Source organism: Atractosteus spatula, chromosome 24, assembly GCF_055471065.1.
Source record: "Atractosteus spatula isolate fAtrSpa1 chromosome 24, fAtrSpa1.hap1, whole genome shotgun sequence".
Taxonomy (NCBI): domain Eukaryota; kingdom Metazoa; phylum Chordata; class Actinopteri; order Semionotiformes; family Lepisosteidae; genus Atractosteus; species Atractosteus spatula.
Genome location: NC_142729.1, coordinates 8,872,987 through 8,895,580, shown reverse-complemented (window position 1 = coordinate 8,895,580; position 22,594 = coordinate 8,872,987). Strand labels below are relative to the sequence as shown.

Genomic DNA, 22,594 nt, shown 5'->3' with positions numbered 1-22,594 from the left:
TGTACATTGGTCTTCTTTTTATCTTTTTATCTATAAAACTATATATATACTTGATCATTGTTCTGTGATTCAAACACAATATCGTTAAGCTGTTGCCATCAATTACTGACTGAATCATGCAGTATTCATCCTGTCCTTTTCTACACTTCTTTACAATCTACAGTTCTTTACGGTCTGCTTTCCTGACTTTGTAAACCTTTAATATGGGCTGTATCTCAGATTCAAAACATACTGTATTTTAATTACTCTTATCTTAATGTTTCTCCAAGCTCGGTTTCCCCCCATAGATAGAATATTCTGTATATTTAAAAAGGAGAAGTCTCAAGGAAGTTTAAGAAAAATGTTCATTAATGTAAAAATAGTAAAGTACAGCAGCAGCCCTTAGCTAGAAATCATTCCCTGCTTTATAAATTGTATTAAATGTACAGTCATAAACAAAAAATCTAATTGTATTAAGTTTATAATTACATATTGCAACTTAAGAAATGTTTTTAGGTAACTTAAAAGTGTATTCTTCTTTCCAAATGCTACAGTTAAACATTAAACATTAAATCAAAATAAATTCTTAAAAGTTAAAAGTCATGGAATATGTAAGTTAATACACAGCTCCTGTTACAGGAAATTGAAAGTGAAAGTGCATCTCTCTAATATAAAAGCTCTGCAGCTTTGTATCGGCATTGTGTGCAGTACTGGGAACTGAATCACTCAGCCAGGAGCCCACAGAAGCACAAGACCTATCTACAGATTACACTACTCACAGATCTTTACAGTGTTAACAAAGGTAAGCAACAACAATTCAATTGTCAGAGAAAACTTTTTTTTTAATTTGAGAAATGCACTGATTGTTAGTAAAATACATACCCAACACTTTTTGAGTAAATTTGAGTTGTTATTGTAGTTTTTCTTGTAAACTATTTTACTTAACTGACTATATCTAATGAACTACTGGAACTGTGCACCAAATCTTCTACTGTTATTGTCGACAGTCCAAGAGGTGGCTGTGAATGCTAAAATAATAGTGTAATGCTACAGGGTTCAGGTGGACGCCCTTGCCGCTGCTGCATCAGGTCAGCTCCCAACCATCAGGGACTCAAACCCAGGCCATCAGCGTCACTCAACAGGGACCCTGCCTCTTGAGCCAAAGGGAGATCTCCCTTCAGCCCAGTGGCTGCGGTCCCTGCTATTCACAGGTGAAGACGGTGATATCACCGCTCTGTTAAGCCAGCTCAGCTCAGCTTAGCTTAGCTCTCACAAGCAATGGAGGCCATATGCGTTACAATAGTTAGAATAGTCCCTGTGCAAAAATCTGTGACTGTTGCAGCTGCAATACAAAATCAAATGGTGAAAGTTAAAGCAATGATGCATGTTGGAAAATAAGCAGTAAAAGTTTTTTTATGTCGTAATCTGTGAACAATCTTGTATATTTTAATTATGTCAGGGATATGAAGTGTTTAACTACACCTAACAATAATTCTTAAATTTAAAAATAAATCTTAAAGGATAAACAATGAATTACTGAAGTGTTTATCAGGCTAGAACTCCACAGGTATCCTATATCTTGTCAATTAAGGCAGCTAGAAGAGTCCAGGCTGCCTGGAAATTATTATTATTAAGTTTGAGCCAGAATCAGAATCAATCGTTCTTTTTGGACAATCATTTTGATTGCATTATATTCTAACAAAAATACATATTGGATAATTTTCTTATAAAATATTTTTTTCAGAATGTGCAAATTGTTAGTACAGTGTTTGGTAAAAGGGAAATACAGAATTCCTTCCCTTCTAATGCCCCCCAAAACGGGTAGAAGACACACAAAAAAACGGAATAGCAAAATACTCACTATGTTGAACAGTCTCTAAGCATGAAAAATAGTGTAAAGTCAGCCCTACCAGGTTCCATCTGCATAACAGACTGGGTATAGAAAGGAGACTGAAATTTTCATAGTTGTTCTAGCAATAGATTTACAGTAGATGTACAGTATGTAAGAGCTGTATTATCTACAGATGCAGCCATTCAAAATGCGCGGATAAACCCGTACCGCACGCAACTACCCACAAGCCACTGCGTTGTACCACGGTACGTGATTGGCTGGCCAAAATGATCGAAAGGGGCTCTTGTGGTGCATTGGTCATTAGTGAAAAAATTTAATCATTTAATCTCTTTACTGTGCATGTTTTATTCCACTTAGTATTGAATATTTATATGGAATTTTACAACTAAAGGGAAATTTTAGTAGCTGTGCATAAAAAGAAGAGAAGCATAATACGTCTGATGGTCATAAACGATATTAATTTACAAGCATAAACATATAATGTAAACTGTATATGGCTGGTATTGGTAGTTTAAAAAACAATACACACCAGTATTCCATTTTCTTCCTAAACATTTTAAGCCTCAAAGTCTTGCATTCAGTTACATACTGAGGTTATTTTGGAAAAGTTTTTACGTGCTCCTTCTGACCATATTAAGTTTATATACTTTGTAAAAAATTATAATGTTTTAACCTTTTCTGCAAATACGCTTATTATTGCAGTAAACAAAAGCATACTTTTCAGAATTTGATTAATAGGGAATATAATGTGGAATTGCGTATCTAAAGAAATTAATAACGATAAAGTTATATTCATGTCTGTAGCTCAACTAGAAGTATAATACGCTTTTTATGTGTGCTTCAGTTTCAGTGCTACCCATGTGATTATGTCTGTGGTGTGATGGCTTAAGTGTGTGACTTATAAGCCTGAGGTCTGGTGGTCTGTTGCCGTGAGTTTTCTCTTAACAAATAAACATTTCTTTGAAAAACTAAAATAGCAAATGTTATGGAGACTACTGTATATTGACATTTTTTATATTTCTAAATATCACAACATGTTCAAAGCTAAGTCATTTATTTATAACAACGAATAATTTGAAGCTGCGCCTACTGTCTTTATTACTGATAATAAATATTATTGACACTATATTGAATTTGTTTGTCTTTCTAAATATCACAAAACGTTCAAAGTTAAGTGAGTTAAGTGATTACCATTTTCCATGAATACTTTCGCTCGTTATCACAGTAAAAGAAACTCATACTTTTCAGAATTTAATTATTTAAACAATAAGTCACAAGAGGCTGTGCTATATTGTGGATATAGTCACACTTAAAAGGTGTTGTTAGGCCCGACGTGATGCGGAGGGCTGGCAACCCTTTTAACTGTGGCTACAGTATATCCATGATATAGGCATTTTATAAAAGGCCTCGGCTTTTATAAAATGGTCCCCAAATATGTGATTGCTGTATAGAATGAATTTTAATTTAAAAAATGTATTTAAATTGCTTTTAAAATCATGCAATGTCTAAGTTAAGCAAGAACACATCATTTTATCTCATTTATTATAAATGAGCTTGTCAGCGTGGTGACGTCACCGACTTTCCCTCTGAATAGCTAGCAGGGACCTCAGCCGCCAGGGTAAGGAGAGATCGTCCTTTAGCTCAGCTGGCTGATACAGCTGGTAGTGATGTTAAAGGCCCGGGTTTGAGTCCCCGGCTGATTACTGTATTCTACTTTCTTTGTAAACATGTTATATTTTTAATTTGACTCATTTACGCATGATGAACCATGATCTTGATATGCAGGTGTGGAGGTATCTAGGTCTGAAGTAAAGTTAACAGCTTCAGATTTAAAAGGTTATTAATAATATCTTCAGTGTCGCATTAACATTGGAATGTTCTTCCAAGTGTAAAAAGAGGTGATACACAATGAGTCTCCTCTATAAATTTTCAGTTTACAGACCATCCAAGATCATTTATTATGAATAATGTCTTCTGTATTGCATTAGAATTGGAATGCTTTTCAGAGGTGTAAATCCACCTGTTTTCTAACAGCTTTATCCAGGGCAGGTAACAGTTTCACCCGTCCCCCTTCCCTCTGCCTATCTGAGCTCTTTTTACCCCTTCTGTGCCCGAATCGCAGTGGGTGAGAAAAGAGGAAAAAAGGGAAGCCTGTTTTTTTTATGGTCTGTAGGACAGGCTGTGCTCCCACTACCAGGGACATCGAACCCGCCCGTCATCCCAGGGAACCAGCCAGTATTATTAATCCCTAATAACTGTAATGTTGGCCATATGGTGTACGCGTTACTGAAGCTGAAAGTTTAGCCTTTGTCACTAATGAAACCACTAAATAAAGACATAAATATAGAAATCCCTACATTGCAAACTCCAAGTGCATCATTTTGTCTACTGCTAAAATATCGACAGCAGTGCAGCAGTTACAGCAGTTACAAGGAACACATCAAAATGTAACCAAAATTTAATGATTTGAGGGTTTTGATAATAATAGTAAAAAGTTATAAAAGTTTTAACCTTTTCTGCGAATACGCTCATTATCGGAGTAAACCAAAGCATACTTTTAGAATTTGATTAATAGTGAATATAATATGGAATAGTGTATCTAAAGAATTGAATAACGATATAATTATATTCATGTACTGAAGCTCAAATAATAGGCAGTGAATAGGCAGTGAAAACATTTGTCAGTCTGTCCGTGGGGGGAAGGGGGACTGTCTTTCATTGGAAGGTTCGCCTATTCTACTCTGAGAATTAGAGGGGGAGGAAAAGTGCCCACGGTCATTTTTTTCACTGACAAAATTGTGTGAACAAAAACTACAGTATGCTTTAGAGCTGTTAAACTGGTTTAATTCAAAACACGTTATTCAGTGGGGCAATTTAACAGACACCTCAAGCCTTTGAAAGGCTTCCTTGAAAAACTAAAATAGCAAATATTATGGACACAATATTGACATTTTTAGAATTTGATTAATAGGGAATATAATATGGAATCGCATATCTAAAGAAATTAATAACGATATAATTATATTCATATACTGTAGCTCAAATCCTGCTAAACTAAAAATTAGACACAAGAAGAGTATTATTGGACAATGTTGTGAGGCCCTGGTGGAATTTCTCTGTAAACTGAAGAGTTAAAGAGGAGACACGTTGTGTATCCCCTCTTTTTACACATGTAAATAGGAACATTCCAATGTTAATGCGACACAGAAGATATTATTAATAATGTAGCACTTTCAGGGTCACGTGGGTTTGCGTTCTACACCCTGTGGGACCGCTGTGTACATACGTTTACAATACGAGAAATACTGCTCAATACGAGTTCATGCGAACAACCCACATAGGTGATATTTAGAAATGTTTATTGTAGTATTTTCGGGTTGGCGAGGACGGGCACAGTGATTCAGACACTCGTTGACTGAAAGACGGCGCTTTTATTTTTCGGCACAGCTCGAATATTTTTCTTTCCATATCTTTGGAAGGGAAACAGTGTGAATTTTAATACTAATTAAATGACCGCGGGCACTTTCCACCCCCACGACTTTCCACGACTTGTGAAAATTTTCACAGCCTCCACATAAAACTATCAGTGAACTAATTCTCTTTTTTTAAACTTCCGGTTTTTCATCGATGCGTAATAACGCACTAACTGGAACCTGGGGGGACTGCTCTGTACACACGTTCACAACACGAGAAATACTGCTCAATACGACTTTGTGCGAAAAACCCGTACATACCAATAGGAAGCAGAACAGTGCAGCCTCCAATTACCCAGACTATAAGCATGGGAATAAAGCTTTGTTTGATTTCTGAAACCCTTTATTTATGTCCTATTTTCATTCAAGTAAGGGTCAACTATATACACAATACTGCTGATGTTTGCAGGAAAATTCAAACATTCTTTACTCAGCAGCTTATTAGCACCTGCACAATGCTGCAAGTAAGTGTTTTACACATTAAGCAGGTCCTTTGACCTTTCCAAGTCTTGCTTTGGGTCGTGAAACTGTTTTTTTTACTTTACTTGTGCAATTGACCGAAGTGGGACACAATATCGACCACATTAAGAACCTAGATCATCTCATGTATTAGATTCTGTATGAATTTACTGTTATACCTCTGGTTATGGTTACAATTCTGTGCTGAGAAACAGGCACACTTTCACTGCTATAGCACCTGCTCCAGCCTGACACCCATGTTGAGTCTCTTTTCTAACCTTAGTCTGGCCTTCAGCAGCCCTGCTGTTGTGTTCAGAGTGAGTTATGTCAAGAAGAAGAGAATTGTATCCAGCGCACTTTCTGCTGGGCCAGACCCAACTCCTCTTCTACAAGAGCAGGATAAACACAGTCTCAGGTGGGGGGTCTATAGAGGAGGAGAGTGAGGGATTGATGAAGAGCAGGATCTCTCTTGAATTCCTCTAGTAAAACTGTAAAGATTCTTGTGTGAAGGTGTCAGTGCATTGTGACTATGATACATGTGAGAGTCTGTATGGAGAGTAAAAAGTAAAAAGTGTGCAGTGTTGTATATTTTTGGGAGGTATGGGGTTTGTTAAGTTTCATGATCATTTTTTTATTTTTTAGGGGGTTCAGAATAGTATATACTGTAGGGGTTGTCGTATGCTAGTTATTGTTTAATATTATTATTATTATTATTATTATTTTATGTGTTGTTATAAAACCCCTGCTTGTTTTTTTTTCTTCAATAGTTTATTTTCTTCAAATGGGAATGTTGTTTTTTTCAACATATCTACAAATAACAGTAAAAAGTCTCCAGTTGACTTACTCCAGTGTTGATAATTTACATTGGGATTAATAAACCATTTGAATAAAAACAACAACATCAACCAGTGTAATAACTATAAGAAGATGACATAATAGAATATAATACTACATGTGAAGCAATTTTTTTATAGTTTAAAGTCAAAATCTCTTTCCTTTTTCCAGTCGCTATAGCTCCGTTTGTCTCCGTTTCCCTTCCTGACAGTTTCTTCTCATCCTTCTTCTTCCTTCTGGAACCCAACATTTCTGGTGTTTGTCCAAGAATGAAAAGGACTGCTAAGGAGGATTTTTTTTATATTTCTTCAAGAATCTTTCCCCAATTTATTTTCATTTTATGGTATCCTACCATAAAATGTTTAGGATATGCCAGGTGTCCTCGGTCATTCTTCCAACAGTTTGTGCTCCCAAATGTATCATATTTGGCTTGTAAGTGGTGTTTTTACAATATTGAATATGAATGTTTTACTCACATTCTCTCCATGAATGTGAATTGGTGGATTTATGCAGATTTGAATGGTTTTAGATTCTTCAATTGCTGTGGAAGTGCCAACCTCCTTTTCTTATTTGCATTTTACTCTTAACTCATATATTCATCCTGTTATTCCTAATATTCTTTATACACCTGAAAGGATGTAGCTGTGGAAGTAAGTTAGTTACTGTATGTAAAATTTGTCAATTTGTTAATCTCTCATCTTAGAGTCTGATGTACTTTTTCTCACCTTTCTCCAGTGTTTTCTCCTCTGTCTCTGTGCTTTGACCTTGCCTGTTTGACCATGTCTTGGACTGATCCCTGTGCTTTGAACCCTGCATGTTAAACGACTCTCCTTCCCAGTTGTGAGTTGCAGGGTGATATAGCTGCTTGCTGCCATTGAGACAACATTGAGACAAATATGAAAAAAATTATATATAATTTTTGTAAAGAGAGGACCTGAAATGATAATGTTCACATACCCAGAAATTGTTTTAAAAAATATTGAAGAAAATTAAAAGCTATAATAGCTATTGCAATTACTATATAATCCTCTTGGGAGTGCTTGAGGAGTTTTAATTTATTTTTTTAACTGTCAGCTTATCAGCAGGAGTGAGGTGTTGACAATAAATGACCCCTGGTTGCTAAGTAAACAAACTGTAAACAAAGTGGTTGATATGTAAAAAAGCCTGGCTGAGAGTTTGTTTTTCTTTCATGAGTTACAGAGGCAGTGACATCTCCTAGGTCTCTGAATGGTGAATAATGAATGACAGCACTTTGAACCAATTAGACCCTCTTTTTTCAGACTTGTTCATATAGGTTAGCCAAACAAATTTACTCTTTCAGTTTCTAGGTATGTAACCTGTTTTTCAGTGCATATCACATCATCCTGACCAAATTTGCCATTGGCCATTACCAATCATGGCCTCATAATTAATTGGTTTCATCATTCTGCTCTCCTCCCTGCTGAGAGCTGGTGTGTGGGGAGTGTACTGGTGCACTCTGGCTGCAGGTGTATCATCCAGGTGGGGCTGCACACTGCTGGGGTTGGAGGGGATCCCCATTACCTGTAAAGTGCTCTGAGTGGAGTGTCCAGAAAAGTACTATACTGTATAAGTATAAACAATTATTATCTAATTTTATGTTTTTCTAAGCTTTTGACTTTTAGGTTGTATTTTGGTGTGTAAGATTGCTGTTAATATCAGTTTATGATGACAGCATGTGTACATCTGTAGTAAACATGCTTTTTTTGTCTGTTCTGGTCTCGCGGTTTGTTTTAGAAGATATTGAAGATCACTTGTAAGTTGTAAAGACTAACCTGCTTAATTACGATTAAGATTAATTTTTGTTTTAGTGTGCAGCAGGGGCCCTAGCACCCTGAACTGATAAAGCATCTTATTCAGTATATAACATGGAGGTTTTCAGGAAGGAAGAGGCCTTCCGTTTGACTTCGGTTCTGCTTCGCTTTGCTTCACTTTGCGTGTGTGTGTTCGTATAGCTTCAGCTTTGTTGTTTTGTCGGTTTGTGTTCGTCTCTTTGTACTTTCATTTGTTTGTGTGTTTATCCTTGTTTCTCCATTACCTTGCCGTAACGTGTTATATGTTCAACCTTTGTGTTCGTTTGTACCCTGTTCCTGTTGATTACTCTCGTTTCCCATTATTTGTATTCCTAGTTCACTTGTGTTTTTGTGTGAACTTTTGTGTATAAGGTTAGTTTAGGTTGTTGGGTACATTTTGCACACGTAGTTGATTTTGTATTAGTCACACTAGTTTAGTACGGGTGAATTCTTTTTTTCTTGTATGGTTTTGGGTAGTCAGTGAAGGTTAGCTAGGGCGTTTGCAGATGCTGAAGACCGTGTGTTTCGGGTTTTCTTTTGTAGTTAGGTCAGCTTCCCCTCACTTTATTAGCCAGCTCCATTTTGTTGTTGTTTTCTTTTCTTTGGCACTGCTCAAGTTCCCTCTTCCTGTGTGTTATTGTGTCTTATTTCATACTAGTCACTTATTCACCTTAAAATGATCTCATTTGCACCAACACTTGTTATCACGCTTCCTAAGTCCCTCACCAGAACCCACCTGCATCCAAAAACTATTCTAAATGTTACACCCCTTTACCTCTAGACACTTGGGGTCATAACAGTAGGCCATTGATTACTTAATTACTTTTACAGATCGTTTTATTGACTTGACCTGATTGGCTTCTTTGAGATTTCCGGCTGACAACAAGGTGAGCTGGGTGCTATAACTGAAAGTCTTTGACTTCCTTACTGAGCTTCCAAGACTATCAAAGAGGGCATAAACTTATTTTTCTAATATCTAATTATTGCTTTGTGACTGTATGTGCACATACTGTACAGCAGAACGCTCTTGATCTTTAAATGTTAGTTTTTAATAAAGAAATGTATGTACAGTATGCAAATACTTCAGATGAAGACACGTAACCAGCTGTGCATTATTCTATTAATTTTAATGTAATGAAATAAGTGCAGGTACACTTGAATTTGATCATGGATTTATTATTATTACATTTCCAACATTGTACTATTTTAAAATTATTTTTCAGATCTGCAAGATACCAGCACTCTGTGTGCGGAGAGACCATCCTCAACAAGACTTACATCTGCAATCATCTTTTTTTGTGTGGGGAAAAGACAAAATGTAAGTGTTTACTTACTGTAGATGCATGTAGATGCAAGTAAATGTACAGTACTGTAGCATGTACTGTAGATGCAAACCACCTCAAATGGTTTAAATCTTACCTCACTGATCGCTGTCACTTTGTCTCTCTCAATGGGTACAGGTCTGAAATTGTCCCCCAGGGCTCAATACTGGGCCCCTTGCTCTTCAGCATTTACATGTTCCCACTTGGTCAGCTTTTAAGATCACATGGCCTCAGCTTTCATTTTTACGCTGACGATACTCAAATATACATCCATACCAAACCCGACACTGATGTGGCTGTCTCTATTCTATCTAATTGCATCTCTGACATAAAAATTTGGATGACTCAAAACTTCCTTCATCTTAACTGTGACAAGACTGAAGTCATGCTTATTGGTACCCCCCATCAACTTCGTAAAGCCAGTCCTGTAACCCTGTCTGTAGATGGCTCTGTACTTGAGCTTCAATCAAAATTGAAAAACCTTGGGGTTATATTCGATTCTGGCTTAACATTCGACCCACATGTACAGCATACTGTCAAAACATCTTTTTTTCACCTTAGAAATATCGCAAGACTACGCCCTATGCTATCATTAACTGTGTGGACTTTAAAATCCTCATGCTCACCTATAAGGCTCTGCATGGCTTGGCACCTCAGTACCTGTCTGAACTTTTATTGCCCTACTCCCCACCTCGCAACCTTTGCTCTTCTAATTCTGGTCTCCTAACTGTCCCCCAAGCCCGTCTACACTCTGTGGGTGACAGGGCCTTCTCCTGTTATTCCCCCAAGCTCTGGAACTCTCTGCCCAAGAATATCAAAGAGTCACCTTCTCTAAACTCCTTCAAATCCAGACTCAAAACCGTCTTCTTCAGAAAAGCCTTTACTTAACTGGTTCCATTCTTCACCCCTCTGCTTTTCTTAGTACCACCATCCACGGTCTCCTCTGTATATTGTAATTGTGTTTTATCTTGTGTATTCTTTTTTTTTGTCATTCTGTAAAGCGCTTTGAGAAGCCACCTTTAAAGGCACTATATAAAATCAAGTTTATTATTATAATATATTTAAGTGAATGTAAATTTTAATCCTAGATAACATTCAATATTGAATTTTAGTGTTAATAATGTATACAGTATAAATACAATAAGCAGCATGACCTTTTATATAGTTGTAGGGGTTTTGTGCACGTACTGGGACAATTATTAATTGTAGCAGTGTAGCGGCAATGCTTGTTAATAAGACAGAATTAAGCGTTGGTATGCTGTCCTAAAGGAGGCCCCATCTCACCCTCCATCTCTGTGGTGCAGCCACAGAGAAAGAATTCATGCAAGCTGATTTAAGATGTTTTTCTTTTGATAAGAAGTAAGCTCCCAAAGGGGGATGCACTTAGCTAAGTCTGGCTATCATGATCAATGGTCATCCATTGGCGCCTATCTGTCTAGGGAGGGCCAGTTGGACATCTGGACTGCATTACTAAGTGTCAGGACTAAATGACTCATATCTCACCTTGATCAACCAATCAGGGACTGGTAGGGCCGAGTAACCCACGTGGGACTCTGATGCCCATGGAACTTTCAGCCAATCAAGGAGCTGAAGTTCCTCCAGGTAAAAACAGGCAACACAGAGATTCAGAGATTCAGATTCGGGAGATTCAGTAAGATTCTGGAGAGGATTCTGTGGACTGTTCTAAAGGGAATTCAAAGGAGAATTCCAGGGCAGGACGGCCCAGGAGCAGAAGGCTCCCAAGGGCAGGACATTCTCGCAGCGCGCCTCCTGACCATCCTGAGACTCAGCCCGGACAACCACGGAACGGCCAGTGTGTCCGAGTGCCAGAACTTTCCTTTGTTCTAAGAGTCTAGAGTGGAGGTTGCCAGAGAGTAACCAGCAGCAGGCCTCGTGAACAGGTCAGAACTGTGGACAGCTGAATCACTATTCAGAACTAGCGCTTCATCAGGAACGAACCGGTCCTCTTCCTGACCTGCTGGGATCCACAGTCATCTTTTCTCCTGTGCACAAACTTTGCTAGTTAAAGTCTACACTAACTAGCCGGTCAGTGAGCATCAGCAGCGCACCGTCGCAAGCCGCACAGCACAGCCTGGCACACAGCCAGAGAGCACGGATTGGACAGCAACAGCCTGCAACTGTTTCTTTGTGCCCGCAGGAGATCTGAATCCCCAGAAATTGGATGAGTATTCAACTTCACTGCATTACAGCTCGAGAATTCAATTGTTATCCCAACCAGTTGATATCAATTTAATTCCTAAGAGTTATGTACTTGTTTTGAGTATCTAATGTAGAAGTTATAACCAAGTTCATTTACGAAACGGTCTTAATGAATGATATACTGAACGTATGTCCTCTTGTTATGTGTAACACTTCGTAACTGATTGAATATATATCTTTTGTATTCTGATAACCCTCTCGATAAGATCTGTTAGGTTTACATGCATATTCTATGTATTAATAAATGTATCCTCGTGTATTAGTACCTGTGTGTGTGCGTTGTTTGAGTTATGTCGCATGGTTGGATTCTAAAGCCATCAAAAGAATCAACTTTGTGATTTACTGCTACAATTAATAATTGTCTCAGTAAATGCCCAAACCCTACAGAACTGGTGCCTTCAGAGAGCCACTACATTACATATTTGGCGTCCCTGAACGGCTATGAAACATTACAGCAGTAAATCACAAAATGATTCTTTGATGGCTATTAGAAAATCGACCTTGCGGAAAAACTCAGCAATGCACACTCACGGATACTAATACACGAGAATACATTTATTTATACATAAAAAGTGCATATAAACATAACAGATCTTATAGTGAGGGTTAGCAGAATACAAAAGGTATATATTCAATCATGAAGAGTTACAAATTCTAAGAGACACATACATTCAGTATGCCATTCATTTATACCATTTGATACATAATGAGCTTTAATTACAACTTCTATACTAGATACTCAAAAGCAAGTACATAACTCATAGGAATTAAATTGACATCAACTGGGATTGAGGTAACAATTGAATTCTCGAGCTGTAATGCAGAATGTTGAATACTCATCCAATCTATGTGGATTCAGATCTCCCGCAGACACAAGGGAACAGCAATCGTTGTCCTCTGGCCCGGTGCCAGGCAGTGCTGGTCAGGCGTGAGGTGTGGGAGAAGGAGGGAGAGATTGCTGCTGTGGCGCTCTGGCAGTGACTCTCTGAAGACCGGCTAGTTAGTCCTGGCTGAACTAGCAGAGTTTGTGGACATGAAAAGTGACTGCGGATCCAAGTCACACTCTTTAGACGGGAAGAAGACCAGTTCGTTCCCGATGTAGCGCTAGTTCTGAATACTGAGATTCAGCTGTCGACAGTTCCGACTGTAGTTCACTCGTTGATCAGGCGAGCATTCACGGTGGGTTACCGGTGGTTCACGAGGCTTGCTGCTGGGCTAACCTCGGGCGGATCCTTTGGTTACGCACAGGTGACCTCCGGTCTCAACTCTTAGAACAAATTAAAGTCCTGGCACTCGGACACACTGGCCGTCACGTGATTGTCCAAGATGAGTCTGGGAATGTCCTGGAGGGGCACCTTTTGGGCCCAGTGCTGCCTCTTTTATCTGGAGGAACTATGGTCATTCATTGGTTGAAAGTTTCACGGGCATTCGAGACCCACGTGGCGTTACCCTGCCCTACCAGTTCCTGATTGGCTGATCAAGGTGGAGGATGACTAACAATGTTCTTTAACCTCAGGGTTGTAAACACTTTGGGATTAGACTCCGTTGGAATCTCCCAGACAGAAACGCGCCAGAGATGACCATTCATTAGGGTGGTTGGAGAATCTCAGCCTTGGGAGTTGTTCCTTATCAGGAAACTCTCAGACAGAAAAACACCTTAAATCTGTCCCACATGGAATGGCCTCTCTGTGTCCAGCGCCACTGAGATGAGACAGAGATACTGGCAAGGGAGCAGGAAACTTAATTCCTGTATTATTAATAAGCCTTGCCACTACATAGTTCTTGTATAGAAAACCCAAATAATAGTATGTAAATCACTGTGCTGTTTAGTTTTCATGTCAGTAGCTATGTGCCTATATCTGCTGCCTTTTACAAAACAGATCTTTGTAACAAACAATACAAACTAAATTCCAAGTTTTAGCTCTTTGATCTAAAAGTGTTAAACATATGCAACATGGAAATCAGAAATATACAGAAAAACACAAAACAAATTCAGGAGGTATTTTTTTGTCTTCAAAGATCAATTTTTTGAAGTTGTTGCCCTGTCAAATAACTGAAAATGCTTGTAGGTTGAACAAAAATTAAAAGAAAATCTACATAATTTCAGGATAGGATATTACTCGCATACCCCATTTTTTTTTAAATATAAAATTTAATATAAATGTGTAAAGGCCATTGCAATTACTATAGAAAGCCTCTAGGCACTGCTCGAAAGTCATTTTTTGCTCTAAGGCTGTGAACCTTAATTGGAGGAGTGAACTCATGACCACTGATAAGAATCTGATTGATTATCACCTGCTGTGTCAATAATTGATAGCTAGAATACAGCCAAAGCCCCACGGAGGAAGTCCTTTCCATAAAAGGCTTTGAATGGCTGAAAGCACAATGAATCACAGCAATTTCAAACAATTAGACCAGCTTTTTCAAGACAGTCAGTTTCAAAATACAGCTCCACTAGCCAATAAGTCTCGGTTTCCTCCACGCCTGGAGATGAGTAAGTTTAGCCACATGTGGGTTTATTTTCGTTCCTACAAAGAACAAGGTAAAAACATGGGTAAAACAAGTATGTTTTTGTCAAGTTTTTTTTTGCTTTTGCGGTCATGTTTTGCTGATTATTGATTACTTATCGACACACTTTGGAACTTTGCTGAACTGTGTCATCTGATACAAACTGTAATTGCGACCAAGTGCTTTGCTGTATTATGGATGGAAAACAGTCAGTTCTGTGAAGCTCTGGTTGTGTTGATTCTTTTGCCATAAGTCTTTCCTTGAAGTTCTTTGTTTTGTTGGTGAAAATATATTAAATGTGCTGTGTGGTATTTATTATTTATTTTCGGTATATTATGATGTTTTTTTAAAAATAGTTTTACAATGGTGAAAAAAGGGTTCTGCATACATGGTTAGATTCAACAGATATTACAGAACACTTGTAATTTGTTAAACTTTACTGCTGGTATTAACAATGAGGTGTTTATCTTAAGTAAATATTGAGCAAAGGCCCATGGTGAGTTCAGATCCCTTGGTGATTCTGAAGCACTCTACATAACAGGCTAAAATATTTTCCATTTTTCAGTTACAGGGTCTTAATTCAGTCCGGTAGTCGGTGTGCCATTTTGCAATTACTAGATTAACAAAACCTGATTGCAAATCTCATTAGTTCTTCTTTTCAATTAAAATGTCTGTAGTAGCACATTCAATATGGCGATTACTCATTACCAAACAAAGTTTTGTTTGAAAAGAATTATTATTAATGTGATTTATCATTAGATTTGTGAATTTATTTCAATATTAAAGGCAGGGAGACAAATCTATAAAAGAATTAATTGTAAAAATTAGGAAAGAATACCTTGAAACTAAAGCTTTTCATTTTTATAGGAGTCACATCATGGCAACCAACTCTCTGTCTAAAATGAATGATGGACTCAGGAAGATCTACAGAGCTCAAGATGTCAGGGAGGAGACTGAACTGAAAATGAGATCATATGCCAACTGGGGGGAGTTCTTAGTACCAGGTCCAATTTCTGTTGCCATTCTGGGCGAACTAATATTCATATCTTCTGCATGTGATTTTCCAATAAATAAGCACACACCTGATAAAACATACACATACATAAGACACCCTGAGTCATTCAGAGCCTGTTTGATGCAGGTGTGCAATGATGGATGGAAAGCATTCAACACAGCCCATAAAAACATGGATCAAATTCGTCTCTACAGCTTAAACATACCCAAGGATGTCAAAATGATTGTTCAGACACTCATGCAAGATAATAAAGAAATTGTTGAGACCATGCTTCCTGTTCAGCTCAGAAAAATAAAATTTGTGGCAGTTAAATGCTTCAAGCTTGCTCAGAATGTTGAGAATGACTTCCATGGATTAATCAGCTTGATTTCTGAGCTTCTGGAGAACTGCACGAGTGCCAAATCATCTTATCAAGAAAATCTGAAAGAGGTTGAGAGGGCTATAAAGGATGCAGAACAAAGAAAGAAATCTGCAGAAAAAGCAAAAGAAATGGCCAACATGTATCATGAAGACATAAACAGGCAACTCAAAGAAGCTCAAGAGGCATACAAAGATGCCATTGATTCTATGCCAACTGGATCTCAATTGGTTGGACTTGCATTTGCAGATGCAGCAATGAAAGTAGTCACCTGTATTCCTCAACTTTTGCTGAGTTCAAAAACAGATTCAGATAAAACTGGAAATGAAACAGAAGAAAACATGAAACAGTGTAACATGAGTGCAACAAGAAACATTGTGGCAAGAACTGAAGAGCTACTTTCATTTTCAAAAAACCTGTTGAACTATACTTCTGAGAGCAAAAGCATTGATGTGAAAAAACTTTATGATCAGAGAAGTAAAATGGTAGAAACAAATTGGACAAGGGATAAGGGATTCAGAAAACTGAAATCACTTGTAGAGAAAGAAGATGATTGTGAAATTAAATCATGCTTTATTAAGTTATGTAACAAAGGCATTCAGATCTGTGATGATTTGGAGAAGGCAGTGGTGCCAGGACAGATGGACGAACAAAAGTTGAAGAACTTACTAACCAAGATTCAAAAGTTGAATACAAAAACACAGAAATTTCACATCGCAAGTAGTCAACTAGCAAGTACTCCTGCAATCAGTCCAAGTGCACCTCATTTGTCGAAAACATTTGCAGGAATGGATGAGTCTGGGAGCCTTGTGCAATCAACCATACAACTGAGTCAAATGAAAATCGCACAGAGCAAAGAACAGCTCCAACAAAGCAGAGAAGAGTACCACAAAACCTTTGAGAATCTAAAGAAATGTAACCAAGAGTTTGATGAAGTATTGATTGAAATGAGAAAGCTTCAAGTGGACAAGGTAGACTTTGACACCACGATTAAGATGCTTGTCAAAGGGCTGAATGCATTAGGTCGTGTGAGAGAGCAGTGGACCAAGATGGTCCAGTTCTTCCAAATGATCACCAATCTAATTGATACTTGTCTCAACCAAAACATCTCTGAATTTGTGGACAGCTGTGAATCTGTCAGGTCTATTCCCAACTACAGTCACTTGGATTTTATTAAAGATATGATATATGGTCCAGCATTCCAAGCAAGTAATGTTGCTCACCTTGTTCACATGATCTCAGAAACATATGTCCAGGTCTCCCATTTGTACCTCATGGACAGAATGAGCAGCCTGACCACTCTCATGTCTCTTGAGCCAAATGATCCCAAATTTGCCAAAATCCGCAGAGAACTGCAAGCTGGTTGTAAAGAGGCACAGAGTGGCATTCAAGATCTTGTGGAGAAAAACCGTGAAGAATTTGATGCCAGTATACAGAAGAGAGTTGATGCCATCAACAAAAACCTGGAGTCGGTGCTGCCTGCTCCTTCTGAAGAAACATCTAAAGCCATTGAAAAATGTATACGAAAGAATCCTGTGATGGCCATAAAGGAGCTGTCGGAGGATGATGAGGATCAGTTTGCCTAAGCAAATAAAAATAACACAAATCCAAATTAGAGAACCACATCAAAGGGAAATGTATTAAAAACATTTGTAGATTATAGTAACACATATAAACACATAGTGGCTACAGTTATTTAGCTAATGTTGTTTGGCTGTAATTCTGCTACAAGATGCTATCAATATTTTTAAAAGCTGACCACCTCATATTATTTACAAAAGAAGAAATTAGAATGTTAGCAGTTTTCCATGTAAAAATTCCTAAAAAGTATTTTCAGTGTACTGGTATTAACAGATTTAAAGAACTGATTTACTGTAAGTCTCAATTTAGGAATTATTTAGTTTATATTTTAATATAGTATTTGTGTCTATGTAAAGTAGTCTACTTTCATAGATTCATCTCAGTAAATTTACTTTGTTATACATGTGTAGAGGTTATCCTTAACACTGAAAATATGGATATTTACACTTTGTGGTTGTCTTGCCCTTGTATCATTCTGAAACATTTCTATAAAGTTTGAAATTGCTCAGACAAGACATGAAATGTTAACAATATATGATGTGAGTACTTTTGCTTTCTTAATAATTAAAAATCATTATCATCCAGTTATTCATTTTTAATTGATATTGTGTACCAATAAAATACTGAAATGTGGCTCCAGTAGCAAATTCTTTCTGAGTATGCTGCTTATTAATCTTGAATTAAAGATTAAAGATTAAAGTAAATTTGAAATAATGGGGTCTATCTGCAATATTTACAGGACACAAATCACAAGCAGAGCTAAGGAAACTCATTTTTATAGATTTTATTTTAATAGCTTAAAACTTTTGATGGTGTTACAATGACTTATACAGTCAATTTTCTGCTTAGCACCTGGCTCAGAGGTTCCAGTGAAATAGTTATTTCCTCAGTCCAGCATGATCCAGTCCGGTAGTGCTTAGTGTACTCCTGGCTCTATGCCTTAACAAATCTACCTTGTTTTGTTGCCTCTCTAACCTTTTAGTATTTTGCTGCTGTCAAAGACATTCAAAGGCAATTTCTACTTGGAATGATGTCTCCTCAAACCTTTTGTAATATCTCTGTAAATATAATAATAATTAATAATTCCTTACATTTATACAGTATAGCACTTTTCTGGACACTCCACTCAAAGCACTTTACAGGTCATGGGGATCCCCTTCACCACCACCAGTGTGCAGCCCCACCTGGATGATGTGACGGCAGCCAGAGTGCACCAATACTTTCACCATCACATCAGCTAATAGTGGGGAGAAGAACAGAGTGATGAAGCCAGTTCATAGATAGGGATTATTAGGAGGCCATGATTGGATAAATTTCCCATTGGCCTTTACCAGGACACCAGTGTAACACCCCTACACTTTTCAAGAAATGCCCTGAGATTTTTAATGACCACAGAGAGTCAGGACTTTGGTTTTCCCACATCAGTGCCTGTGTACAGTATAGTATCCCTGTCACTATAATGGGGCATTAGGACCCACACAGACCGCGGGGTGAGTGCCCCCTACTGGCCCCTCTAATACCTCTTCCAGCAGCAGCCTTAGTTTTTTCCCAGTAAGTCCCCCATCCAGATACTGTACAGGCTCACCTACTAAGCTTTAGTAGGGTGCCAGTCGTGAGTTGCAGGGTTATATGGCTGCTGGCTTATAGACAGTAGAAGACTAGAAGCCTAGTTCTGGTTTAAACGGAAGCTAAGCCCTTGCATTAGGCGTAAGCCATCATATTTCTTATATATCTCACTGTCTACTCACCAGCCTTCCTGGGAAAAAAAAGAAACAGATTGTTTTTGCTTTCTCCAAAGATCAACTTTAAGTTGTGGACCTAAAAAAAGGTTGCAAATGCTTGATTTTTTTGTGAAGCTGGGACCTGTAATGGTATTGATTGCATACCCAAAAAAAGTATACATTATTAAAAAAAACCCCACCATAATAGCTATTGTAATTTATAGAAAGCACTACCAGTAAGCTTTTTACTACATTTAGGCAGTGAAAAAGGATCTGATAAAAATCTTTTTTGATTATTAGCTCTTACAATATGCAAACAAATGGAAACAGAACCTCCTCCCTGGGCAAGACACAGGAAGTACAGTGCCTTCAGAAAGTATTCACCCCCTTGAATTTTTTCACAGTTCATTCCTGTTACACCTCCAAATTTGTACACATTGAATTTTTTTCTCCCTTCAATTACACAATAAGTTCAATACATTTATGAATCAAAAATTCATAAATGTTCTTGAATACTTTTTATTCAAGAATATTTGTTTCTTCAGAATGAAAGTATTCACCCCCCCCCCACCAGTCAATACTTTGTACATAGTCCTTTAGCAGCAATTACAGCCGTGAGTCTTCTTAGGTATGTCTGTATGAGCTTTGCGCATTTAGATTGTGGAATTTTTGCCCATTCTTCAATGAAAATTTGCTCCAACTCTGCCAAATTAGATGGAGAGCATCGGTGGACAGCAATTTTCAGGTCATACCACAGATTTTCAAGTGGATTCAACTGTGGGCTCTGGCTGGGCCATTCCAGAAAACAAACCTTCTTTTTTTCCAAGCCATTCCTTGATAGCTTTTGCCATGTGCTTTGGGTCATTGTCCTTCTGGAAAATAAAGCTTTGCCCTTAACGCAGATCTAACAAGCCTTCCTCCTGCTGAAAAGCAACCCCAGAGCATGATGCTGCCACCACCATGCTTGACAGTATGGATGGTGTTACCTGGGTTTTGGGCTGTATTTGGTTTGCGCCAGCACTTTGCTTTCAGACCAACTTTAGTCTCATCAGACCACAAAATTTCCTTCCAAAAGGTTTCAGGTTTTGTCACATGGCTTCCAGCAAACTCCAGGCATGACTTAATGTTTGCCATTCTCAGAAGTGGCTTCCATCTAGCCACTCTCCCAAGGAGGCCGAATCTGGGAAGTGCTGAAGAGATTGTTGATCTCTAGACAGTTTCTCCCATTTCAGCCAAAGAGCTCTGCAGCTCTGTTAGTTTTGTAGCTGGCCTCTTGGTCACTTTTCTGACAATTGCCTTTCTTGTCCAGTTGCTCAATTTGGTAGTATGATCTTAGTAGTATCTGGCTTGTGCCATGTTTTTTCCCATTTTGTTACAATGGACTTCACAGTGCTCCTAGGAAGGTTCAAAGCTTTACAATCTTTTTAACCTTCTTCAGGTTTTTTCCTCCTAACAATTTCTTATCAAAGTTGTGTTGACTGTTTTTACCTGGAGGAACTTCAGCTCGTTCATTGGCTGAAAGTTTCATGGGCATCAGAGTCCCACGTGGGTTACTCTGCCCTACCAGTCCCTGATTGGTTGATCAAGGTGAGATATGAGTCACTTACTCCTGACACTTAGGAATGCAGTCCAGATGTCCATCTGGCACTCCCTAGACAGATAGGCGCCAATGTATGACCATTGATCATGATAGCCAGGCTTAGCTAAGTGCATCCCCATTTGGGAGCTGTCCCTTATCAAAAGAAAACATCTTTAAATCAGCCTGCATGAATAGTTTCTCTGTGGCTGCACCACAGAGATGAAGAGAGAGATGGGGCCTCATTTGGGAAAGCACAGCAACACTTAATTCTGTCTTATTAACAAGCATTGCCACTAAACAGTTATGTGAGAAACATTCCCATAGCATGATGACGCCACCTCTATGTTGTACAGTAGTTTTCTATGTTGTGCAATGTGTTTGTGGAAAATTTTGGTTAAGCCATTTTAGTTGTGTCAAACCACAAAACCTGTTTATGCTATCACTTAAATGTTTTGTTGCAAGCTCCATGTGGGGTTTCATGTGGATTTGCCACTCTGTAATACAGGCCAGATTGTACAGTGCTTGGGATATTGTTGTCTCACTCTGATCAGTCCTCATTTTACTTGGCCATCCAGTTTGGAAGAAAGGTCTGATTTATGCAAGGAAACAAGTAAAGAACTATTCCATTCTGAAAATAAAACACAATGTTTCAGTTGTAGAGCCTCCTACAGGTGTGGGGAAGAGAGGAAAACTGGCAGTAAATAAAGCATTGGAGTATAAAACCTGGGAGGGGAGAGGAGGCTGAAGCAGAAGAGAAGCAGTAGAAATACTCAAGTGATGTGAAGCCAAGAGAGGTGTGAAGTCAAAACCTGCCGATGAATAGAGAGGATTAGAAGGAAATGGGTTGGTCATTGAGAGAAGGTGGAAGATGTGATTCTAGTTTCAGGATAATTTTGGTTCAGACATCTTTCTAAAATAGAAGTTCTGAAACCCCCTCTGTGAGAATGCAAAAGGAGAGATCAGAATGATCGTGGCCATTTGAGGTGAGATGGGAAACTATAGGCTAAGAGCAATCTTTAATCCTCACAGCACTGACATGTTCCCTGAAACAGTCTCCCAGTCTCCTTCCTGTTTCACCAACGTAAATAGCTGGGAGAGGGTTTTTAGTGTGGGCTGAAAGGAACTGTACAAGAGTTAGCTGTGTGAATCTCTGAATTTGTAATAGACAGAAGTATAGAGTCATGGATGGTTAATGGATAAGTTTATGCCAGAAACAGAAGAGTAGTGGAAGATATGTTAACTGTATTTTTGGATGGATGGAAGTTGGTGAAGTGATGCAGAAAATGCTCTAGGTGGCCATTAGAGAATGTGGCAGTGTGAACGCAGTCATTGAGGTATTGCCTGTAGAGGCCAGGGACAAAGCCAGTGTAGGAAACAAAGAGGTGTTCTTCTACCTAGAGCTGGCAGACACAGGGCAGATGTCGTTGCTCACTTAACAGGAGAGAACTGTTCTGCCTGTGTCTATTGAGAGAAAAGTAGTGTAGCCTTACTAAAGACAGCAGTACTGAGTGTTGAAGTCTTGGGGTCTCTGTGTTGACAGATTTGACCAGCAGTCTGGACTCAGAGAAAGACTGACAGCAGCCTTTGTCAGTGTCAGACCAGATTCTTTGCGACACCCTGGCTACCCCAGAGAACAGGGGGAGCTGTGAAACACAATCAGATGCTGAGGCATATAAACCTGTTGACTTTGTGAACTCCTGGTGTAGCAGGAGTTACGTGTCGGGGACTGACTACTGGGTAACACAGACTCCCACTGTAATGCTGTAGCTGAGAAGGTGCTACACTGGCCCAGAAGCAAAAGAGAGGGCAGGAGAAAAGACAAGGTTAAAGAACATAGAGGAAAGAATGCAGCATGAGGCTTGAGATTCAGAGGAATGAGTTT

General features: G+C 38.5%; 1 protein-coding gene across 1 annotated transcript in view; it reads left to right on the top strand.

Annotated features, from left to right (window-relative positions):
- The first annotated feature begins 693 nt into the window (after positions 1-693).
- Positions 694-22,594, top strand: part of LOC148815861 (uncharacterized) — a 41,040-nt gene continuing 19,139 nt past the window's right edge. Inside the window, exons 1-3 of the mRNA XM_088904718.1 lie at positions 694-781; positions 9,240-9,295; positions 9,632-9,726. The gene's annotated coding sequence lies outside the window, so the exon portion shown is untranslated. The remainder of the gene's footprint in view (positions 782-9,239; positions 9,296-9,631; positions 9,727-22,594) is intronic.